This window comes from Eretmochelys imbricata, chromosome 27 (assembly GCF_965152235.1).
Source record: "Eretmochelys imbricata isolate rEreImb1 chromosome 27, rEreImb1.hap1, whole genome shotgun sequence".
Classification (NCBI taxonomy): Eukaryota; Metazoa; Chordata; order Testudines; family Cheloniidae; genus Eretmochelys; species Eretmochelys imbricata.
The window spans coordinates 15,898,693-15,918,401 of record NC_135598.1 but is presented as its reverse complement, the minus strand read 5'-3'; positions in this window follow the sequence as shown (position 1 = coordinate 15,918,401).

Here is a 19,709-nt window from a genome sequence, read left to right as displayed (position 1 = left end):
CATACTGTCACTCTCTAATGGACCGAGCCTTGTATGAAGGCTCTTACTTTTCAGTTGTCCTCATGCTGATTCCTTTAGAAGACCCCTGATGAGATCAGATTATATTAAAGCGGAATTATTCTTCCTTAACTATGATCCTCCTCAGAAATCCCAGGCCATGTTGGCCATGGGGTTCCATTTGGTCAGCAGCTGATCTACCATGTGGGGTTGCTTTTCACTGTTTTACACCAGCCAGGAGAGGGGGAGAGGAAGTGGAGCTATGCTGTGACAAAGTCAGGAAAACGCCCACTGCACTCGCTGTCGCACTGGCTCAGAGAGGAGGCTACTTGCTGCTCCCACCACCCGTCGGCCATTTTGTGCCTGAGAAGCATCAGGAGTGGGGGGCTGGGAAGAGAGGGTGCGGGGGAGTGTGTCATGACCCAAACCAGGCTGCAGTGTGGAAGGAATAAAGAGACACTCAACCCGTGAGTGGAAAACCCTAGAATCATCAGTATGGGGCATCCCGAATCTCGAGGTCGTGTAGTCTCCTCCCCAGACCACAGGTGGGAGTCTGGTGGCCAGGGGAGGCTGTGAGATGTTTAATTTTTGCCCCATTGGTTTTGGCTGAAGACTCATTTCAATGTGCTAGGCCATGCAGCACGTGCACAGACTTAAGGCCCTCCAGGAGCCGGTTGTTGAAAGCTGGAACGTCTTTGTTTGCAAAACCAAAACACAACATTTCACACATCTTGCTGTGAGGGTGCAGGCATTTTTACTGCCTAGGGAGCGAATGAGCCAAGCAGGCACATAACAGTTTCAGATGTATCCTTACGCTTCAATAGCAGCCTCATTACCGGAGTGACCTGAAGGCAACTGCAGAGATTAACAACCACCTCCAGTTTACCCAATTCGACTCTAAAGAAAACCTGCCTACCTCACGTGGTGACACTCAGGCCAGTGTCCGTGCACCGGGGACACGGCCTCACTTCACCACCAGGACCGGAGTTTAACACTAGATCAGCAGATCTGTGGCCGCCTGGCGCTGGCAGTTTTCTTGGTTTCCATAACCAGCCCAGCGCCGGCAGCCACTGCCAGGAAGTGCTTCCTTGTGTATTTTAGTTTAAACTATAATTAAAGTATTGTATTGGAAAATGGGAACTAAAAGGAGTGATTAGTAGAGAAAGCCCCTTCGTGAAGTTCAAGGGCGGAACGTTGGATATCGCAGTATCCTCCGGAAGACTCCAGTAATTTGCCAAAGCGATGGAGCCCCTGCCATTTATTCCAGTTTTCCTGGAGTATCTCTCCTGGTGACTCATGCATTGTGTTTTCATAATCCAATAATTGTTTCAATTTCCACATTACATCCAACTTAATTATGTCTCCAATGTTTAATCTAGCAGTTTAACTCTTTCTCTGTGGCTTCTCTGCCTTGCTTATTACTCAAAAGCAGTTGTGCATTGTTCATAATGGGACTTTAATACAAGGAGAAGTAAACATAATTTCTGACTCAAGCCTTTCCTGATAAACAGTAGGGTGATAGCTGTAATTCTGGGTGACTTCTTTCTCCTTAAAAACATAAGAATGGCCATACTGGGTCAGACCAAAGGTCCATCCAGCCCAGCATCCCACCTACCAACAGTGGCCAATGCCAGGTACCCCAGAGGGAGTGAACCTAACAGGTAATGATCTAGTGATCTCTCTCCTGCCATCCATCTCCATCCTCTGACAAACAGAGGCTAGGGACACCATTTCTTACCCATCCTGGCTAATAGTCATTAATGGACTTAACCTCCATGAATTTATCCGGTTCTCTTTTAAACCCTGTTATAGTCCTTATCAGACAGCGTGTCTCAGACAAGCCTCTTTCTTGTCTTGGGGGATCCCTTATAATTGCCCTTACGACCTTTTATTTACCAGCTCAGTCCCAATGGATTTAAAAATCTCTTTCTTAATGGGTCACAGCATCACATCTTTCATGCGCAGGTTTTCTGCAACATACAGGATAATTTTGCTGCATTCTGAGCTACACTTGCAACCCCTCAGGAGCCAGCCTCTAGTGAAAGAGGGAGATTTTGAGAACGTGGGGCTTAAATGTTTGTGGAAAGCAGAGAAGGTGCAGCTGGAAAAGGCCTTCTGTTTACGTATATGTAAGTGGATCGGATGCATCTAGCTAATGCTGAAACTGGTGGTCAAAGGCACAAATGGCAGTTAGGTGCCCAATTTCCACTGACTTTCAAGGGGGCGTTAGGCACCTGCTTTGGAAAATCTCCCCCAGCAGCTCTCTGCTTTGGATACAAACTCCAGACTAGCCCAGCCTCATTTGACACTCAGCCCTGATGCACTGAAAGGTTTGCAAGTGCCCATGAAACTCACTCTTGTGCAGGGTGACCAGATGTCCCCATTTTATAGGGACAGTCCTGATTTTTGGGTCTTTTTCTTAGGTAAGCTCCTATTGCCCTCCACCCCCGTCTCGATTTCTCACACTTGCTGTCTGGTCACCCTGCTCTTGTGGGTTTCTAAGCAAATCAGTTTAACCTAGTTTCACACATGAAATTTTCTCGTAGCTTAGTGGGATAGTTAGATGTACGGCGCCTGCTCTGAGCCACCTTGGAACCCTTGTCAAAAGCACCGAGGGCTTGGCAAGATTCCCTTGGGAAGATGTAGGGGGCCATGGAAATCTGCCATAAACAGAGATGCGCAAACTGAAGTAGTCGCAATATAAACCTGCGGAACCTTAACCCAACACTCAAACGGAGCGATACATTTCTTGGCGGTTCCAGGAGGTTTGGAAGCTTTGGTCCATTTCTTTGAATTTTACTGTGTCTCTGCACTTGCCAGGACAGGGACACAGGGAAGGGCTGTTTTCATGAGCTTGCCAGTTTCCCAGTCAAATGGGAAACCCACACTGGTGCTTTCCTAACCTTCTGGGTCCTTGTTCATCCCCCGTAGAGACTCAAAGCACCAGACTGAAATGGGTATAAAAAAGAAGCAGGTGAGAGCTGTCTTTCCAAGGCACTGTCACAGCACAGACATCACCCTCCCTGTGTTGTTCTGAAGGCACTGGTCAGCTTGCTATCTTAGCAGTCACTCTCTGGAATGCAAGTCCAAGAAACCCTTGTATGAGTGCATGGGGCAAAGTCCCCCAAACCCTGCTGCGGGCAGGCATGTAGTTTGGGAAGCCCATTTGGCAGCTTGTCCCGCTTCCCAGCTGACGCTAGGGGTGAAGAAGGAATGCTGATTTCTGCATGCTGATTAGCTGCAGCAGCCTCGGCTTATTGGCTGCAGACAATAGCGCCATTGTGAATAAATCCAGCACACACACAAATGCGCTTTTCTCAGCGTGCAAGATAACTTAGCAGCCTTTGCTAATCAGCATCCCAATATCCTTCTCAGCCTGGGAAGCCGCATTATCAGCGTGAAGGGGGCAGTGCGCACAGCTCTGTGTGAAGCAGGAACCAAGGCAGCCCTGTGCTGTCAGCTTCTCACATCAGCCCTTTGCAGAACTGAACATTTTTACACTACTTATAACTGCAGGATGGGAAACTCGTTCTCGTCTGCCTCTGTCCCAATGCTCTGTGTGTGAAATCCAGCCAAGTGACAAGGCCTGGAACTTAAAGTGTTCAAAGGGTTAGTACTAGCTCTCTGCACCCTGGGTGAACTACAGCCCGTGGGGTCTCGTGCCAAGGGAGGAGCGCAGTAACACCTCAGACACATGGCTGCCGAAGCTGTGGGAGAAACATCTGGAGAGGATCATGCATCGGGGACAGCTTAGATCCCCTGGCCAAGGACAATTACATCTCTTTGGAGACATTAATGATTGAGTGCCCGGATGATCTTCTCAGGTTGGCTCATCTAGCATGGATATTTATGTCTATTGAAGGGCAGCAGATGTTGTCAGGGGCCTTGAACCATGGGCAGAGAGGAAAAGGCCCCACGCAGCCCACAGGATTCCAAGTGCCTTGACTGATCTACTGACCTCTACTGTGTCTGCCTCTGGACTGGAGATGGGCACCACAGGAGGCCGGCAAATCTGGTGAGGCAGGTAGCACGGTGTAACAGTTCAAGCAAAGCTCAGCACGCCTCAGTTCTTCTTCCCGTGCCGGGAGGCAGTGTGTGCTGTTGGGTGCTATTTTCCTGCCAGCATGAAGGGTGTGCTCACTCTGCCCTCTCAGAGCCGGAGGTTCTCATCAGGAGAGACTAGAACCTGCAGGATGCAGCTGGCGCCTCACCCAGGCCCTGCTCCTGGGGCAATAACCTCGGGTTCATGGGAAGTGGCTGTAACTCGGCTCCTGGCTGGCAAGGAGAAGCACACTGCTGCGGGGAAGGCCTATTTCCATATACACAATGCACACCAATCATTCATTCACAGCCCTGAGGCTCTGCAAATCCCAAAGATCAATATTGATGCTCAGTAATAGAAGATAATGAAACATAATGAGGAGTGAGAAATCCATTTACCTTTCAGGTTTTCTTAATTGCTGTCTGGATATTAATAGTTATGAGATACTAATTTGTAAAGATTTCTCCCTTCACCTCTCTCCTATAGTCAGCGTCTCGCCCTTTCCTCTGCTCACACTAATTGGCCCTAATTCCCCAACTGAGATGACATATCCCTTTCCTGCAGGAGGGATCCTGAAGCCAGGAACAGAGGGATAGACACGCTGATGCAAGGCTTGTGTTAGAAGCGGGGAGGAGTTGGGGAGGGGATGGGGAGAGATTTTTTGTACACACTGTAATCATGAATAATTAGGTGGTTAGGGTAAAATCCTGCCCTAGGCCTAGGCCCCTCAACACGAGGCATGTGTGGAGTGTAAGTGGCACACAGGCCCCTGCACTGGGATGGATTTCACCTTTGGGGATGGAAACCCCACACCTTGCCTGCCCCCCATTGTGAAATGTCTTGGGCACTGCTGGGAACAATTCCCAGCTCCTCTGCCCCATCCAAGGTGGCTGAGATGCAGGAGTGCAGGGTGAATTGGTGAGGTCTGACCCCGGTCTGTTCTTCCGATCTCCAGCACCCAGGCCTCTGCTCCAGCCCGGGAGGGCCTCTGTGTTCCGGGCACTGCCAAATCACGGTCTCTGGGAAAGGTTGACCCCAGCCTCCAGCCTTACTGATACGACAGAAGGATACTTGCTGTGGGTGAGTTCAGCCTTGTGAGGGGGCCAGCACAAGGTCTAGGCAACGCTTATGCTCCATGTCAGACCCCATGGTGCTGGCCCACTGCACTGGGGTGATTTTCATGATCTCTCCCAGGCTGAAGTGGCTCCCAAGCTCTTAGGCTGCATCGCAGCAGCCTGGGTGCTTGAAACAATCAATCTGGAGTGAGTCTAAGTGCAACATGGCAAATTTCCCAGTTCACCAACAGATGAGACTCGAGAGAGGTTGACATGTCTCCTCAGCAGACACCATAATCCAGAATTGACAGACAGTCCAGAGAGAAGCATCAATCACACATGGTTAATGGACTAGACCCTTCCAGCAATGAAGATGATGCATGGGCAATGCTGAAGTAATGGAAGCAAAGAGCCTGGATTTCTCACCCTAAATCACAACTGTTTTCAAAGTGCTCCCAGAGATGAGATCTGGGCTGCAGCTCATCACAACACCTACACTGGGAGATTAAAGGGTTGCATTACCCAACAGTGCCCAACTGCAGCCACTTCCTAGCTAATGATGCAGCAGAATCGATAAGGACATAATGCAGTGAGTGGTGTGCTTCTTTAGCCTCCCCGTCCCACTATCTGAGTGTACTTGCTGGACAATATTGTCTAGAAACATCCAGGAATGTGTCCCCATAAGTGTGGGTGCCTGGAGAGGGGACAATGGGGAGATTGAGCCTGCAGGCTTTCTACGCTGCTAGAACTAGGGCTGGACATTTTGCAATATAAGACTCCAGGCTAGATTCTGATTTCATTTACATGGTTTAAATCCAGAGCCATTCCACAGACGGAATCCTGTCGGAACAGACCAAGGCAAACCCAGAGTGACCAAGAGCAGAATATGGCCCTTGGTGGGCTTGGTTTAGGGTTGGTTTGTACCTGCTCCAAAATGTTTTGCCAAAAGGAAAATGGGAACTTGCCCAGCAAGAATTCTGTGGCTGCAAGCTTCCAAGCTGGAGCTGCTACCGGCCGAGAAACGTCCTCAGTTTGCCTTGGTCACATGGTCTGAAACTCATAGGCAAGTTGAAAAGGGAACATTTGATAAAAAGAGCAATTTACTGGGAAGTATTTGTGCATTTTCCCTCAGTAACTATTAGTTTAGAAATGTGTTGAGTAAAGACCCCGGGCCACGTTCTGTTCTGCATCAGCAGGGCAGCCACATTGACCTCAGCGTAACTGGGTGAACTTCAGCCGTGGGGAGAGGAGCCTGTACAAAACCTAGGCACTGTTTAAGGGGCAACTGTCGGCACAGAGCGAATCTCACCTCCTGAGAGCTGGTTTTGGTTCCTTCTCATTATCCCAGTCCAGCTTCTTCTCCTCACGAAGTCAGTCCTGCTAGGCAGGGTGTCAGCCTGGATTTGCCTCATCAAACTCATAAAATTTGCTTCTGCTATCACTGGCCAGGTGGGGTGGGTCCTTGCTGACACAAAGCATCTCTGTTAAGTTGCAAAAGTGTCAGAGGAAATATATAAAAAGACATGAAGTGGAAAAGCAGTAAAATGATAAACACAAGGTGACCTGCTCTCTGCATGAAGGACACCACTTCCAAAAGGCAGCCCTTAAACGACCACTTCAGAGTTTCCAGGACACTGTTCACTGACCTCTGCTAGGCACCCAGTCTTTGTGGCCCCTTGGTTTGGATGATCCAGAACCAAGGTGGGTGAGTTTGATATCTGGATCCTACCTCATCTAATCCATGCCTAGGGAGGTGGTGGAATCTCCTTCCTTAGAGGTTTTTAAGATCAGGCTTGACAAAGCCCTGTCTGGGAGGATTTAGTTGGGGTTGGTCCTGCTCTGAGTAGGCGGTTGGACTAGATGACCTCCTGAGGTCCCTTCCAACCCTGATATTCTATGATTCTATGATTCTGTGCACCCATCCGTCTAACACAGGTGCCAGTCACCATGGCAGATAGGGGCTGGGTCTGCCACCTTTACCTCATAGCAGGCACCTCACCAAGCACCTTTGCTGCGACCAGTGCTGGAAAGTTCTGTTGGGCTGGTTCGTATCGTCAGATCTTCACAGTGTCTCCAGGGTCCTGCTGAACTTCTATGGTGTGAAATATCCCAGGGATTATTTCTGTCTTCCTGCTTCTTTCCCAGGTGCCCTGCTGCTGAGCTGGGCTTTAGGCCCCCATCATTCCACTGCTTTTCCTGTGCTCAGTAGCATGCCGAGTACCAAGGCTGATGCACCTTCTGCTCCTTCAGCAGGACAAGGAAGGAAGCGGGAACTCCAGGAGCACCTGAGCCTGTTCTCCCCAAGCACTGTTCAGAGAACAAATCACCCATCCTAGACACTGCACAGGGGCTCCCCTCCTGTGAAGTGCTTGCTAAACAGCTCCTGTGGCCGATGAGCAATTCCTCAGCACACACCAGTCTGTGGGAAGGTGGTGCTAAGTTACTCTCCGAACAGTGAGCTCCTGCAAACAGAATTAACTTTGTCCATTTGCAAGGAAGCTCCTCTCCTGAAATGGTAGTTTAACTCCCCGTCCTGCTGTCTGGCCAGCCCCTGTCGGAGAGGTGAGTAAAGGAAGAAATACAAACTGCTCTTCTGGGTTTGTAGGATCTCTGCCCTTATGAGTTTAATGACTTGAGCTTGGAATTAAAGTGGGTAATAACTCATCCGCTCGCTGGCCATGTCACTTGGCTGTGGTCCTGGCTGGGGACTGTCTGAGGGAACAAACCTGGCACTCAGAAAATTCTGGTTCACACAACTTTGCCTTGGAGAAAAGGAAGCCTGGGGTGTCTCCCTCTGCCAGCCTCAGCTCAACTCCCGCCAGCCCAGTGTGAGCCACACCCCCGGCTGTGCTGTTTGCTGACCCGTGTAACGCCCCGAGGAGCTGACCTGTGCGTTCTTTTCCAGAGGGATTGATGGGGCTCTCGGAACCCGCTCAAAGATGGCATTATTTACCAGGACTCCTTGCAGCCAGGCCCCTTCAACATACCACAGCCATGGGCTATAAAAATATTTTGTCAGGCGGCTGATTTACTACCAGCTGGAGACCTTGATTGTCATGAGGCAGGTCTGTCTACCTCCCAGGGAGCTAAGGAACCAGCCTGGGTCACAGAGAAGTAACAGGGGCCTTATAATTAGCACACTGAGGGTGGAAGCGAAGGAGACGATGCACAGGGTGTGATCCATGAGAGATTTGCACCCCGGAGCTCTGGAGTCACCAAGCTGCCCGGATTCAGCAGCGTTGGGTCTTGAAGTCTGGCCAGCTGTTCGAACAGCTAGAGCGCTGGGGAGAGGAGCTCAGCGCTCTGGCTGGAGGTGGGAGCGCTGCGGAGGCACCTTGTTGCAATCCTGGGCCTCGTGTAGTTCTGCAAAGACCCCCTGGATCAGATGCAGCGAGAGCAGTGAGAAGAGACACAGAGCAGCCCGACGCTAGGCCAGAGAGGGAGGATTAAATGGGGCAAGAATGGAAGAGCCGCTGAACCCTCCCCCTCAGCCTGGGGTTCCAAAGCAGCTTCACGGGCGATGGAGCCGCCAGAGCAGTGATACTCGGACTGAGGCTCGCGAGCCGCAAATGGCTCTTTACTGTGTCTCCTGCAGCTCTGTGCAGAGTAAAACACCGCGGGAGTGACTATATGGTGCTAGAGTGACACAGTGAATTCACACGCCTGGGGCTTTTCCGGGCAATGCTGATCCCAGGGCTCCTGCGTCCCTGAGGTCACTGCCCTAGAGGGAAGGATGGCGGGAAAGGCCCCAGGGAGCTGGAGGCAGAGAAGGGAACAATCAGCAGCTGCATTTCCTTGTACTATGCTGACCTGGCACATGCCCCCTGCCCCCACCTCCCCCCACCAGTGTTGCCAACTCTCCTGAGTCGCATGATAATGATTGTTTTCCTTAAAGCCCCAGCTTCTGGAGTCAGGTGGGTCTGGGTGGATTTTAGCTTAATGCTTAAAGAAAAAGTAAGTTTCTCGCCCTGATGGCTATGGAGAAAGCTTCCAAATGTGACCCCAGTGCCCTGTAAAGGCTCAAAGAGCAGAAGGCAAATAAACAGAGCCCACCTCTATTGTTGTTACAGAATCTCGGGATTTTAAAGCCAGTCTCATGATTGTTGGTGAGCCTGACTCACGATTTTTGACCACTTGAGGTTGGCAATGCTGCCCATTCTGTGTTCCCTTTGAGCCTTGAATGAGGAACTTTGAGCCTTGGATGAGGGGCACACGGAAATGGGTGAGGTGGGGGCACAGGGTCTCCTGTGATGCTGGAGGGCATGGCACAGCCCATGGGTGCAATGGGTCACACAGCAGATTAACACTCTCTCTCCTTCCCTCATGATTTCCATTAACCTGGCTTGCAGTCTGTGTGTGTTCTTTATTCCCTGTAAACAGCACTGTCATTCACCTCTGTACATGCCTCTGGACACAGATTTACAGTGCTGCAGGCATGCCGAATGCAGCGGGAACCCAGCATTGCAGAGGCAGGGCCACTGCTGGTGACTCTGTGACAGGCCTTCGGAGGATGGGGGAAGGGCTCTGAATCTCCTGACACATCCGTACAAATAGAAGGAGGGAGTTAGGAAGGAAAAATCCAAACCCCCCATGTCGATCCCACTGTCCTTTTAGCTGTGATGAAAAGGGGCCAGTTACATCAGGGATGCAGCTCAGAACCTGGTTTCCAGTCTCTCTTTCCCTGGCCTGGGCCTAGATACCTACAGACCCTGTGGACCCCCAAAGGAAGGGGAGCTCAAGGGGGTGCAATGGGTGTGATGGTCCCACAAGAGCCCAAGTCCGCGCCAGGCCTGCCTGAGTCCACAGGAACTGGGAACAGTGCTGGACAAAGCAGCATGTTGTTGTCAGTTGCGCTGAGCTCTGCTAAGGAACCAGTTTCTCCCGTTTCCCTGTGCACTGCTGTAGGGCAGGATGCACTCTTGCTTTTGCACACAGCCTGCACTCCTTCCCCTTGCGATGTGCACTGCTTCCCCTGGGGGGTGCTCGGCCAGGAGTCTGCACCTACACTTCACTGCCAGTTCTGATCACTGACCCATGACTCTGTGCAGTATTCGTTCCCCTGGGCCATTTCCCTGAGCCCACCGGAGTGTTCCCTGCTTGGTGTATGGATGTCTAGGGCTGGCACAGGATTAGTGCTTGGCTTCTGGGGGCAGCCCCGGAGGGGCAGCTGTAGCTGCACTAGTCTAGAATGCCAGAGAGGGGAGAGATTTTACATTTCTCCTTAAGTTGCAGCTCAAGAGTCGAGCAAATGGTTCCTCCAGACCCCTATTGCAGGGGCTGTTTGTCCCAGTCGGCTGGGTCGCTGCTCACCATATCCCATCTTGCTGAAATGCTTTTGAGGAGGGACACCTGCACTTGCTGCTTTGCGCATTAATTTTTCCGCAAGCCCTAATTATCGGCTTTGTGTCTCCCTCAGCTGCAGCCTCTTTCAGGTGTTGGTTCCATTGATCCCATCTGCTTGGTTTTGTTTTTCCCTTACCCGACTCCTTTGCTGAGAGCACCAGGCAGATTTTTGGGATATTTCTGGGGAGCCTCTGGGGACCCCTCTCCTGGGGCAGGCTGCAGAGGAGATCACGCCTTTCCCTTCCGGGGAGCATTTCCTTGCGGTCTAGCGCACTGTTTCTCAGGGCTGTAACTTCTGTGTGGGTGCTTTGCCCTGGCAGGCAGCCTGGCCCAGGGGACCCAGGTCCAATTCCCACCTCTGCCACTGCCCTGCTGTGTGACCTCAGGCAAGTCCCGAAGTAACTGCACAGCACACGGCAGCCACTGGCTAGAGCGCCTGGTCTCAAGCCCAGGGAATGAGGTTCTGTGCTGGGTGGCCCAGGGTAGGGTGGATGTAGGATCCATCAGATTTTGGGTTGTGCAGCATCCTGCACCTTGCCAAATTTGCAAAGAGGGAAAAAAATCCCAGCCGGTGCTTCCAGAGATGCAGCCTATAATCTAGATCAGTGTTTCCCAAATTTGGGACACCGCTTGTGCAGGGAAAGCCCCTGGCGGGCCAGGCTGGTTTGTTTACCTGTCATGTCTGCAGGTTCAGCCAATCGCGGCTCCCACTGGCCGCGGTTCGCTGCTCCAGGCCAATGGGGGCTGCAGGAAGCAGCAGCCGGTATGTCCCTCGGCCCGCACTGCTTCCCGCAGCCCCCATTGGCCTGCAGCGGCGAACCGCGACCAGTGGGAGCCACGATCGGCCGAACCTGCGGACGCGGCAGGTAAACAAACCGGCCCGGCCTGCCAGGGGTTTTCCCTGAACAATCAGCGTCCCAAGTTTGGGAAACACTGATCTAGAACATGAGCGCGTCTGCACATCTGCATCTGTCTGTCCATCCCATACACCCATCAATGAGGCATCTAAGCCCTGCTTGTTGTTATTGTATCATGTCATCACTGGTCATAAAATCATCTGGTGCTTGCAGCCAGAGAGCTTGACTTCTTGACCCTGGGCTGGGGACGCCACAGGCTGCCTGTTACCTGTTGTGCGTGGACGTATTGTTGTCTTTTATTTGTTCTAAATTTATCTGGCATTAATGCCAAGGGGTGCCTTGGAGCTGCTCCTCTGTGAAAGAAGCGCTCTCCCCTTCTGTTTTTCCCTGACACTGTTTCTTATGTAAAACATCCTACATCTTTTGAGGCAGGCAGCTGGCATTGTTTGGAGGAGTAAGACTGCGTTTCATATGGTCTGTAGTGTCTGTCTCTCTCCTTCCCTCCATCAGATGTTTGAGGTTTGGTTTGCTTTTTTTCCTTTCTCTGCTTCTCTTAATTTTGCTTCCTGTTTTATGTCCTTTGTTTATTCCTGTTTAGAGAGAGAGGGAGGTTCCTTTGAAAAGCCTGGCTAAATGAACCATTGTGCGAGTCCTGAGACTCTTTATAGTCAAGCAGGCTGGTGGAGAAGTGAGTGCCAGAATATTAAGCTGCATGCTGGAATGAGAGGACTGAAGCGAGCTCCCCATACAGGCCCTATTTATTATGCGGAACGAAGGGTTGATCACTTTAGCAGGTTTAGAACCCACCCAGATGTCACAGGCTGTGGATTTCAAAACAGGACTCCCAGCAGCTGAGATTTGGGTCCCATTGGGCTCGGATGGGAGGCATGTTTTCTAGCTGTTGCATGCTTTTCACTTTAGTCCTTTTCCAGCTGTCCTAGAAGCAACTGGTCACAAATCACTTTCAGTGCAGACTGGTTGTTGTTTTCATACCACAGGCTTCCAGTTAGTTAGAACAACACTGCAAAGGGAGGTTTCAGAGTAACAGCCGTGTTAGTCTGTATTCGCAAAAAGAAAAGGAGTACTTGTGGCACCTTAGAGACTAACCAATTTATTTGAGCATGAGCTTTCGTGAGCTACAGCTCACTTAGACAGGCATAGAAATTACAGTTCCCTCCCTTTTCAGCAATGGGAGAAATAGTTTCAGGAAACTCCAAAAAGTTTTGCAAAACTATCCAATAAAAGGTCCCGGAAGTTTCATGAAACCAGGCCAGCAACTTCCCTGCTTTCTGCTGTTTAAGGACCTGTGGACAGTACCGAGCATGCCAAGTACATGTCACACTGAGTTTGCTTTCGAGGAGGTGGAGCTAAGCCCTATAAATACAGCTTCTCTGTGGTGTTCCAGACTAATTTCCTGGTGAGGGGAGATGGCAGAGCAGGGCAGTGCTGATTTTGGAGATTAGAGTGGGTGGAGGTACATTGTCATTTGATTTGCTTAGCAGTTTAGGGGTGTCTCTCTAAGTTCCCAAGCCGTGCACACCTGGTTTTTAATTGCAACTAAAGCCAGCTTGTTTGGGGGTTTGCACAACAGACAGCTGTCCTGGTTTTGCCCTGGTGTCTGCAGGTTGCTTGTGGGCCCTGTGACTCAGCTGAGCCTCCATGGAGGGGTGGGAGAGGAGGGGGTTTGGGGGTTTCACCATTCCTTGGTTTATGCTTTTTTTGTGACCTTGCAGGGGAGAAGGTATTGTGGGTTCCAGCTGCCATAAAGGGATTTCATTCCCTTGCTCTTTAGCCACAGGGCTCCTCAGCCAACGGCTCCCAGTCTCTCTGGCTTTAGCAGCACTGCATGGCCACCTGGACCTACAGCAGAAGGGCTCCCCCCAAGCTGGTCCCGCCAGTCACAGGCCAGTTCTTCCCTCCCAGGCAATGTGGCCAATAGTGCCAGAAAAACTCCACTCCCTGTGTGGCCAGTCCACCCGCGTCCGCTCCCCGTTCCACAGGCAGAGCGGGCGTCACTCAGCCCGCACCCCCTTTAGAGCCTGCAGGAGCGGTCTGCGCTCCCAGGAGCAGTACGGAGGATCCTTGTGCAATGGCTGACCGGGCGCACGGAGTTTCACCCTGAAGTGGCTGCATTATTAACCCCTTCAGCCCTGCCTGATGTACCTGGTATGTCAGGTACTTGCTTCACCTTGGCCTTCCGGGTTTGGAGACTGTGTCCTGGCTGCTGTGCAGTCGAGACTGGCACTGAAGGAGTTAACTGATGGCCCAGGCTCCAAGACAAATTCCCTCTTGCCGGTCAAGCCCTTGGGGTGCAGCTAAACTCACCCCCTTCTGGGCACGATGCACTCGGTGAAGGAAGGTGGCTGTGGAGGGCGAGCTGCCTGCCAGGCTGTCAGCAGGCCCCTCTGCCCTTCCAGCCCCAGTGATGCTAAAATAAAACAGCTGCTCAAAAGGCCTGACTATTGCCATGGCCCTCCCTGCCCCTGCTCCCCACCGCCCGCCCAGCCCCACCGCTGGCTCACAGAGATCAGACCTTCCCCTGCCTTCTTCTGATCTCCAAAGCTCTGTTTGTCAGATGTGACCCAGCCCACCTCTCTGCGCTTTCAATCCATCCGGGGGGGAGCCCTTAATGAATGTCACTTTGACTGTAGTTCTGTGGTTGCGGCCTCTGCCCTCTGACCCCCGGTGCTGCAGAATTGCAGAGGTCTGGCCGTCAAACCAGACAGCCCGGTCATTCCTCGCCCACGCAGATTGCTTCTGCGCTGTCCAGCGCGTTTGCTGCTGTCTCTCACGGTGGGGCAGGCCTGGGAGGGAAGTGGGTTTGTGCTGGGAAGACAGTTACTGCCTCACTGAGAAAAACCATTAAGAAAACAAGTTCAGGGAAAAGTCTGTGTGACCTTCTGGGAATCTCACCCCAGCTCAGAGGTCAGTTGGAACTGCCAGTTCGGATTAGATTCACCCAGATGGCTCTGTGTGCTGAACCAGGTCTTGGGAAGAAACACGCCCTCCCAGCCCCATTCGGCTGCAGTATCCATCTGCTTCACCTGTCCTAGTCAGAGCTTTTTCCCAGCGGCCTGACTTCTTAGCAGAGAACGTGCCTTCTCAGCCGTAGCAGCTAGGAGCCCCAGTCATGGACCAGGGCCCCGTTGTGCTAGGCGCTGTACAAACACAGAACAGAGCTTGCAGTTGAGCTTCTGCGTGGGGGAAATGCAGCCAATGCACCCGGGGCTGGGCCCTAAATTTTAATTTGTCATAAACTCTTCAATATTAATAAAGACACAACATTTTATGAAGTATTAAAGATCAAATTAATTAACTCATTAGTGGCAAACTCCTAGATTTAGCTGCCAGACCATGTCAGGGGCCAACAAGGGAGAAACTTCAGCCGAGAATGAGTCACCTGATGCTCGCACTGGACACAGGCTGCAGGAGGGTGGGGGGTCAGTAAGTGGCTGCTGGAAAGAATAAGACCTAGTTCCTGCTGTTGCCAAAAGCAAATGCCACCGGTAAACATCCTGCTGCATCAGGAGAGGCGAGGCCCAATGGAGCTGGCTGCACCATAACCCAGCAATAGAGCGACAGCGCATTCATTCAGCTGGCAAAACCCGAGCACACAATCCTGCTGGGAGCAGAGCCACCTTGTCCCCTGTTAAGCTCATAGATGATGCACCAGTGCGGGCTGCGCATGGATAGCACCTTGGAGGAGGGCACAGCACCTAGCAGGATTGTGCAGCTGGGGGGTGGCGCTGGATGTCTGCCAGCGTGACGTGGGGCTGTGGCATTCCTCTGGGAGCAGGCAGGTGCTGTAGGTAAGAGGGGCTGGTGCTGCTGCACCCCTTGCCCAGGGGGCTGGGGTTCATTGTTCATGTTCAGCCCAACGCCTCACTGCAAATTAAAGGGGTGTGAGAAACAGGGAGGCTGCTGCATGGAGACAAAGTAAATCCCACCCTCCTTGGCTGAGCAGCAGTTCAGTGGCCACATGCTGGGGAGCCCTGCCCTGTGCAGGCAGGTCACAGGCCTCTCTTCCCCTCCACAAACACGTCCAAGTCTCCAAGCATGCATGCAGCTCATTCTCTCCTTCATCATGCAGGTGTCATGGGCACCCCACACATGCAGGTGCCATGGGAGCCCCCCAAATGCAGGGGTACCACAAGTGGCACACCCCAGCAGCAGACACGTGACCCAGGCTGATGATCCGTGCACACCCCAGCTCCATCATCCTGGAAATTGCTTCCTTAGCTGCCATTGCTAGCCATGCTGAACCCCACTGTCCTCATGCAGCTGATCACCTGCAGTGGAAGAGTCATTTCCTCAGGCAGGGAGCCTGGCGCCTGCTGCTGAGAATTAGCGAGGACACCAGAGGCCTCCCTTTGGAGGGCTTTAACATCTCTTTGCTTCCCCTGCTGGGGAGCCAGCTCAGCTGCTTGCTGATAAATGGTTGTGGAGACTGCCTCACTGGCCCTTAATACTGGTATTTTCTTGCACTCTCCCACCCAAAGCTTCTGGGATGAACGTCCCTCCGTCAGTCACGCTCCTTCCCCGAGGGCCAGTTAAGCAGCAAGAGCCTGGAAAGTTACTTTTTTTATAAAACACACACCAGCAGGAAACGAAGGTCACAGCTACGCTAAATGCCAGCACCGCTAAGGGCCAAGTTTCTTTCTGCACCAGTGACCTGAGACAATGGGAAAGGATCGCCAGTCACTTGGGGACCTGCCGGATAGTGCTCACGCCTCTTTCTGATAGATTAATGGCTCTGTGCCAGCCACAGCACAATCCAGATTCTGCATTTTCTCATTAACTGAAGGGAAAGCGAAGAGTGCTGAGTCTACTGCAGGTGCCTGAGGGTCAGTGGACAACAACTAGACCTGGGCACTGGGAGTTCTGCTTCTGACATTGTCACCCACTCATTGTGCAACCTCTGGTCACTTTTAAATGAGCTGCCTTTTAATTTCACTGACTATCCCCTGGCTCCTCTGTACTGAGAGAGGATGGCTAGGAGAGCCTGCTCTGTGTCCTACAGCCCATTCACTATCTTATATGCCCTGGGCATGGTCCCCACTCTGTAAACCAGGGTTTTTTCCTCCCTCCTCATGCAGAAGTTGCCTAAAGGTTTTTGTTGCTCATCTACGTTTACCTGAGATGGGTGTGACCAGCCCTTCCTAGGTGAGAACATGCCATTGAGGATTATCATGGCTTTTAAACCCTTTGTTATACAAGATACTTAGTACAACTTGTGTTCATACAATGCCCAGGAACAGAGATTTATTTCCAGGTTGTGTTCATAACAGTGTGTTAGAGAACAACAGCTAGTGGCTTTATGAATCACTCACTTGACTGGAAGTTGCTGGTTGCCTAGGGACTGGGAAATGTGATCTGAGTGCATTCAATATGGACAAAAAAGAGTCCCAACCAATAATATAGACATTTGGTGCTTCAGAAGAGCTAACTTCCCAAAGCCAAGAAAATTATGACAAAAAACATGAATGAAAGTTGGGAGTTCTTAAAAAAAAAAAATGTATGAGATGACCAAAAAGCCACAATTCCACAATCGAAAGAGAGAGCAACTTTGGCTGAAAACCCATCCTGGTTCAATAGTGACATGAAGGCAGCAATTAGAAATTGAAAAGCAACATATAACACCATGGAAAAAGGGGCAGTGGATTGCAAGCAATACAAATTAGAAGTTACGTAGGCAATTTATATGGGAAGCTAAAGACATCAAGAAAAAGAAATCCATGGCTGACAGGGCTAAGGACAGTAAGATAGAGTTTTTAAAGTATATTAGGAACAAAAGAAATCTTAGCAATGGTATAGGCCCATTACTAGCTGGAGATGGCAAAATTATTAATAATGCTGCAGAAAAGGCAGAAACGTTCAGTAAATATCTCGTCTGTATTTTGAAAGAAGCAGGATGATGTACTCACATCACATGAGGATAGCAGCCCATTAGTAACTAAGGAGGATGTTAGACAACATCAGCTAGGGATAAATATTTTTAAATCATCAGGCCCAGATGACATGTACCCAAGAGTCCTAAAAGAGCTGGCTGAGGAGCGCACTAGCCTGCTAATGTTAATTTTTAATAAATTGTGTAACACTAGAGAAATGCCAGAAGACTGGAAAGGTGCTAATGTTGCAACACTATTTAAAAAGGGCAAGCAGGATGAGTCAGGTAACTGTAGGATGCTTAACATGACATCAATCCTAGGCAAAATAATGGAAAAGCTAATAAGGAATTCAATTACTATAGAGTTAAAGGACAGGGATATAATTAATGCCAGTCAACATGATTTAATGGAAAATCGGTCATTCTTTGATGAGACAGCAAGTTTGGCTGATAAGGTTCATAGACTCTAAGGTCAGACAGGACCAATGTGATCATCTATTCTCATTTGACCTCTTGCATAACATAGACCATGAGACTTCCCTGTATTAATTCCTGTTTCAAGTCCAATAGTTGTGCTTGAACTAGAGAATATATTTTAGAAAAACCTCTAATCTTGACTTTAAAATTTCCAGTGATAGAGAATCCAGCACAAAGCGAACTGCGTAGATGTAATACACTCAGACTTTTATAAAGTGTTTGATTTAGTACCATGACATTCTGATTAAAAAATTAGCACTATATGCTACCAAGAAAGCACATGTGAAATTGATTAATTGCTGGCTAACTGACAGACCTCAAAAAGTAGCCAGCAGTGGGGAACTGGTGTCAAATGGGCGAGTTTCTATCAGAGCAGAGCAGGGATCAGTGCTAGGTTTGATGCTATTAAACGTTTTCAGCAATGAGCTGGAAGCAATTATAAAAAAATCGCTGCTGATAAAATTGGCGGGTGACCCAAAGCTTAGTAACTTGGGCCTGTTCAGATGAAATGCATGTTACTCCAGCCAAATGCAAAGCTAGAGCCTGGAAAGCAGCGATGCTGAAAATGATTTAAGGGTCAAGGTGGACAAGGGACTCAGCACAAGCTCCCAGTGTGATGCTGTGGCACAAAGGACTAATGCGATGCTGGGCTGCATAAACAGCAGAGCGGGTAGGCGGTTTTACCTCTTTGTGCAGCATTGGTGAGCCCAATTCTGGACTAATTTATACATGTCCAGTGTCCACATATTAAAAAGGTTGTTGAAAAATTGGAGTGGGTGCTAAACAGAGCCACAATGATTGAGGGGCTGGAGGAAAAGCCTGATAGTGAGAGACTGCAAAAAGCGTATTCTGTTTATCAAAAAGCTTGCGAGGTGCCGTGATAACAGTGTCTAAGTACCTCCGTAGGGAGCTGATACCAGGTACTAGCCAGTGCTTTAATCTCGTGGAGGACAGCAGAACGAGACCCAAGGGCTAGAATCTGGCACCCAGGAAAATTCCTGTTAGAAATAAGGCAGGTGATTAACCATTGTGCCACACTACTGAGGGCAGAGGTGGATTCTCCATTGCTTCAAAACAAGACTGGCTGCCACTGAAATCAGGAGCCAATCATTATTGCCACTTGCCAAGGGCGATACAGCGAAGTCTGGGGCAGCCCACACTGGCCTGCATTGCCCCAGTGCTAACAGGGCGGAGGAGCATGCTGCAAACCTAGGGAATGGTTTAGAGACATAGGACGGAATGCATGTCGACTTAGACAAGTATCGAGCTGCCAGAGTGACTGCGTGCAGTCTAACATGCTGCTTCTCTCACCTGTGCCAGGCCCGTGTGTGTGTGACCTGCAGTGACGCCACCAGGAACGAGATGATGAACCCGTTTTGAGGGGCGGGGGCCCAGTTCTGCTGCATTCATTAAAAAGAAACACAGCCGAGCACCTTCTGTTTTCCAATGACATTGTTTATTAGATTCCTGCAGCCCATCAACACAGATGGGCCCAGGCAATGAGGTTGGTGTTTTCCCTTAAAGTGTCTGTGTGACATCAAGTCAAAGTTAAGCTTGTAGTCAAAGGCATTAGAGGACATTAGAAGCCATGAGAGGTGGTAGTAGCAGGCCGATTACAGGGGGCTAGCAAGATAGGATGTTCCATCCCTCCCACTGGTATAGTGGAGATGGGAGGCAGGGGGGAGCGAGGATTCAAACCAAATAAACACGGGCACCATGCAACATGATCTGCAGCTGGGAAGGGCTGGAGAACAGGATTTGGTTAGTTATTGTGGATTGCTTTGTCGGATGCTGCATGCTTCAGGGTGCAGCTGCCCATGGCAGGGAGCAATACGGTTACTCACCCGGCTATCAGCTGCTCTACACGTTCTCCCAAATAGCACCTGCTTGCTAAAGGGAACCACAGTTCACAGGGTGCATCGGCTGGGACTGACCTCTCCTCTGGGGCCAGGTCTCCCCATGGGTAGATCACAACCATTTAAACAGAGTTTGATATAATTCAAAATGCCTCAGAAGGGGCAAATTATCTGTCCTCCACTAGGGGCTGACTA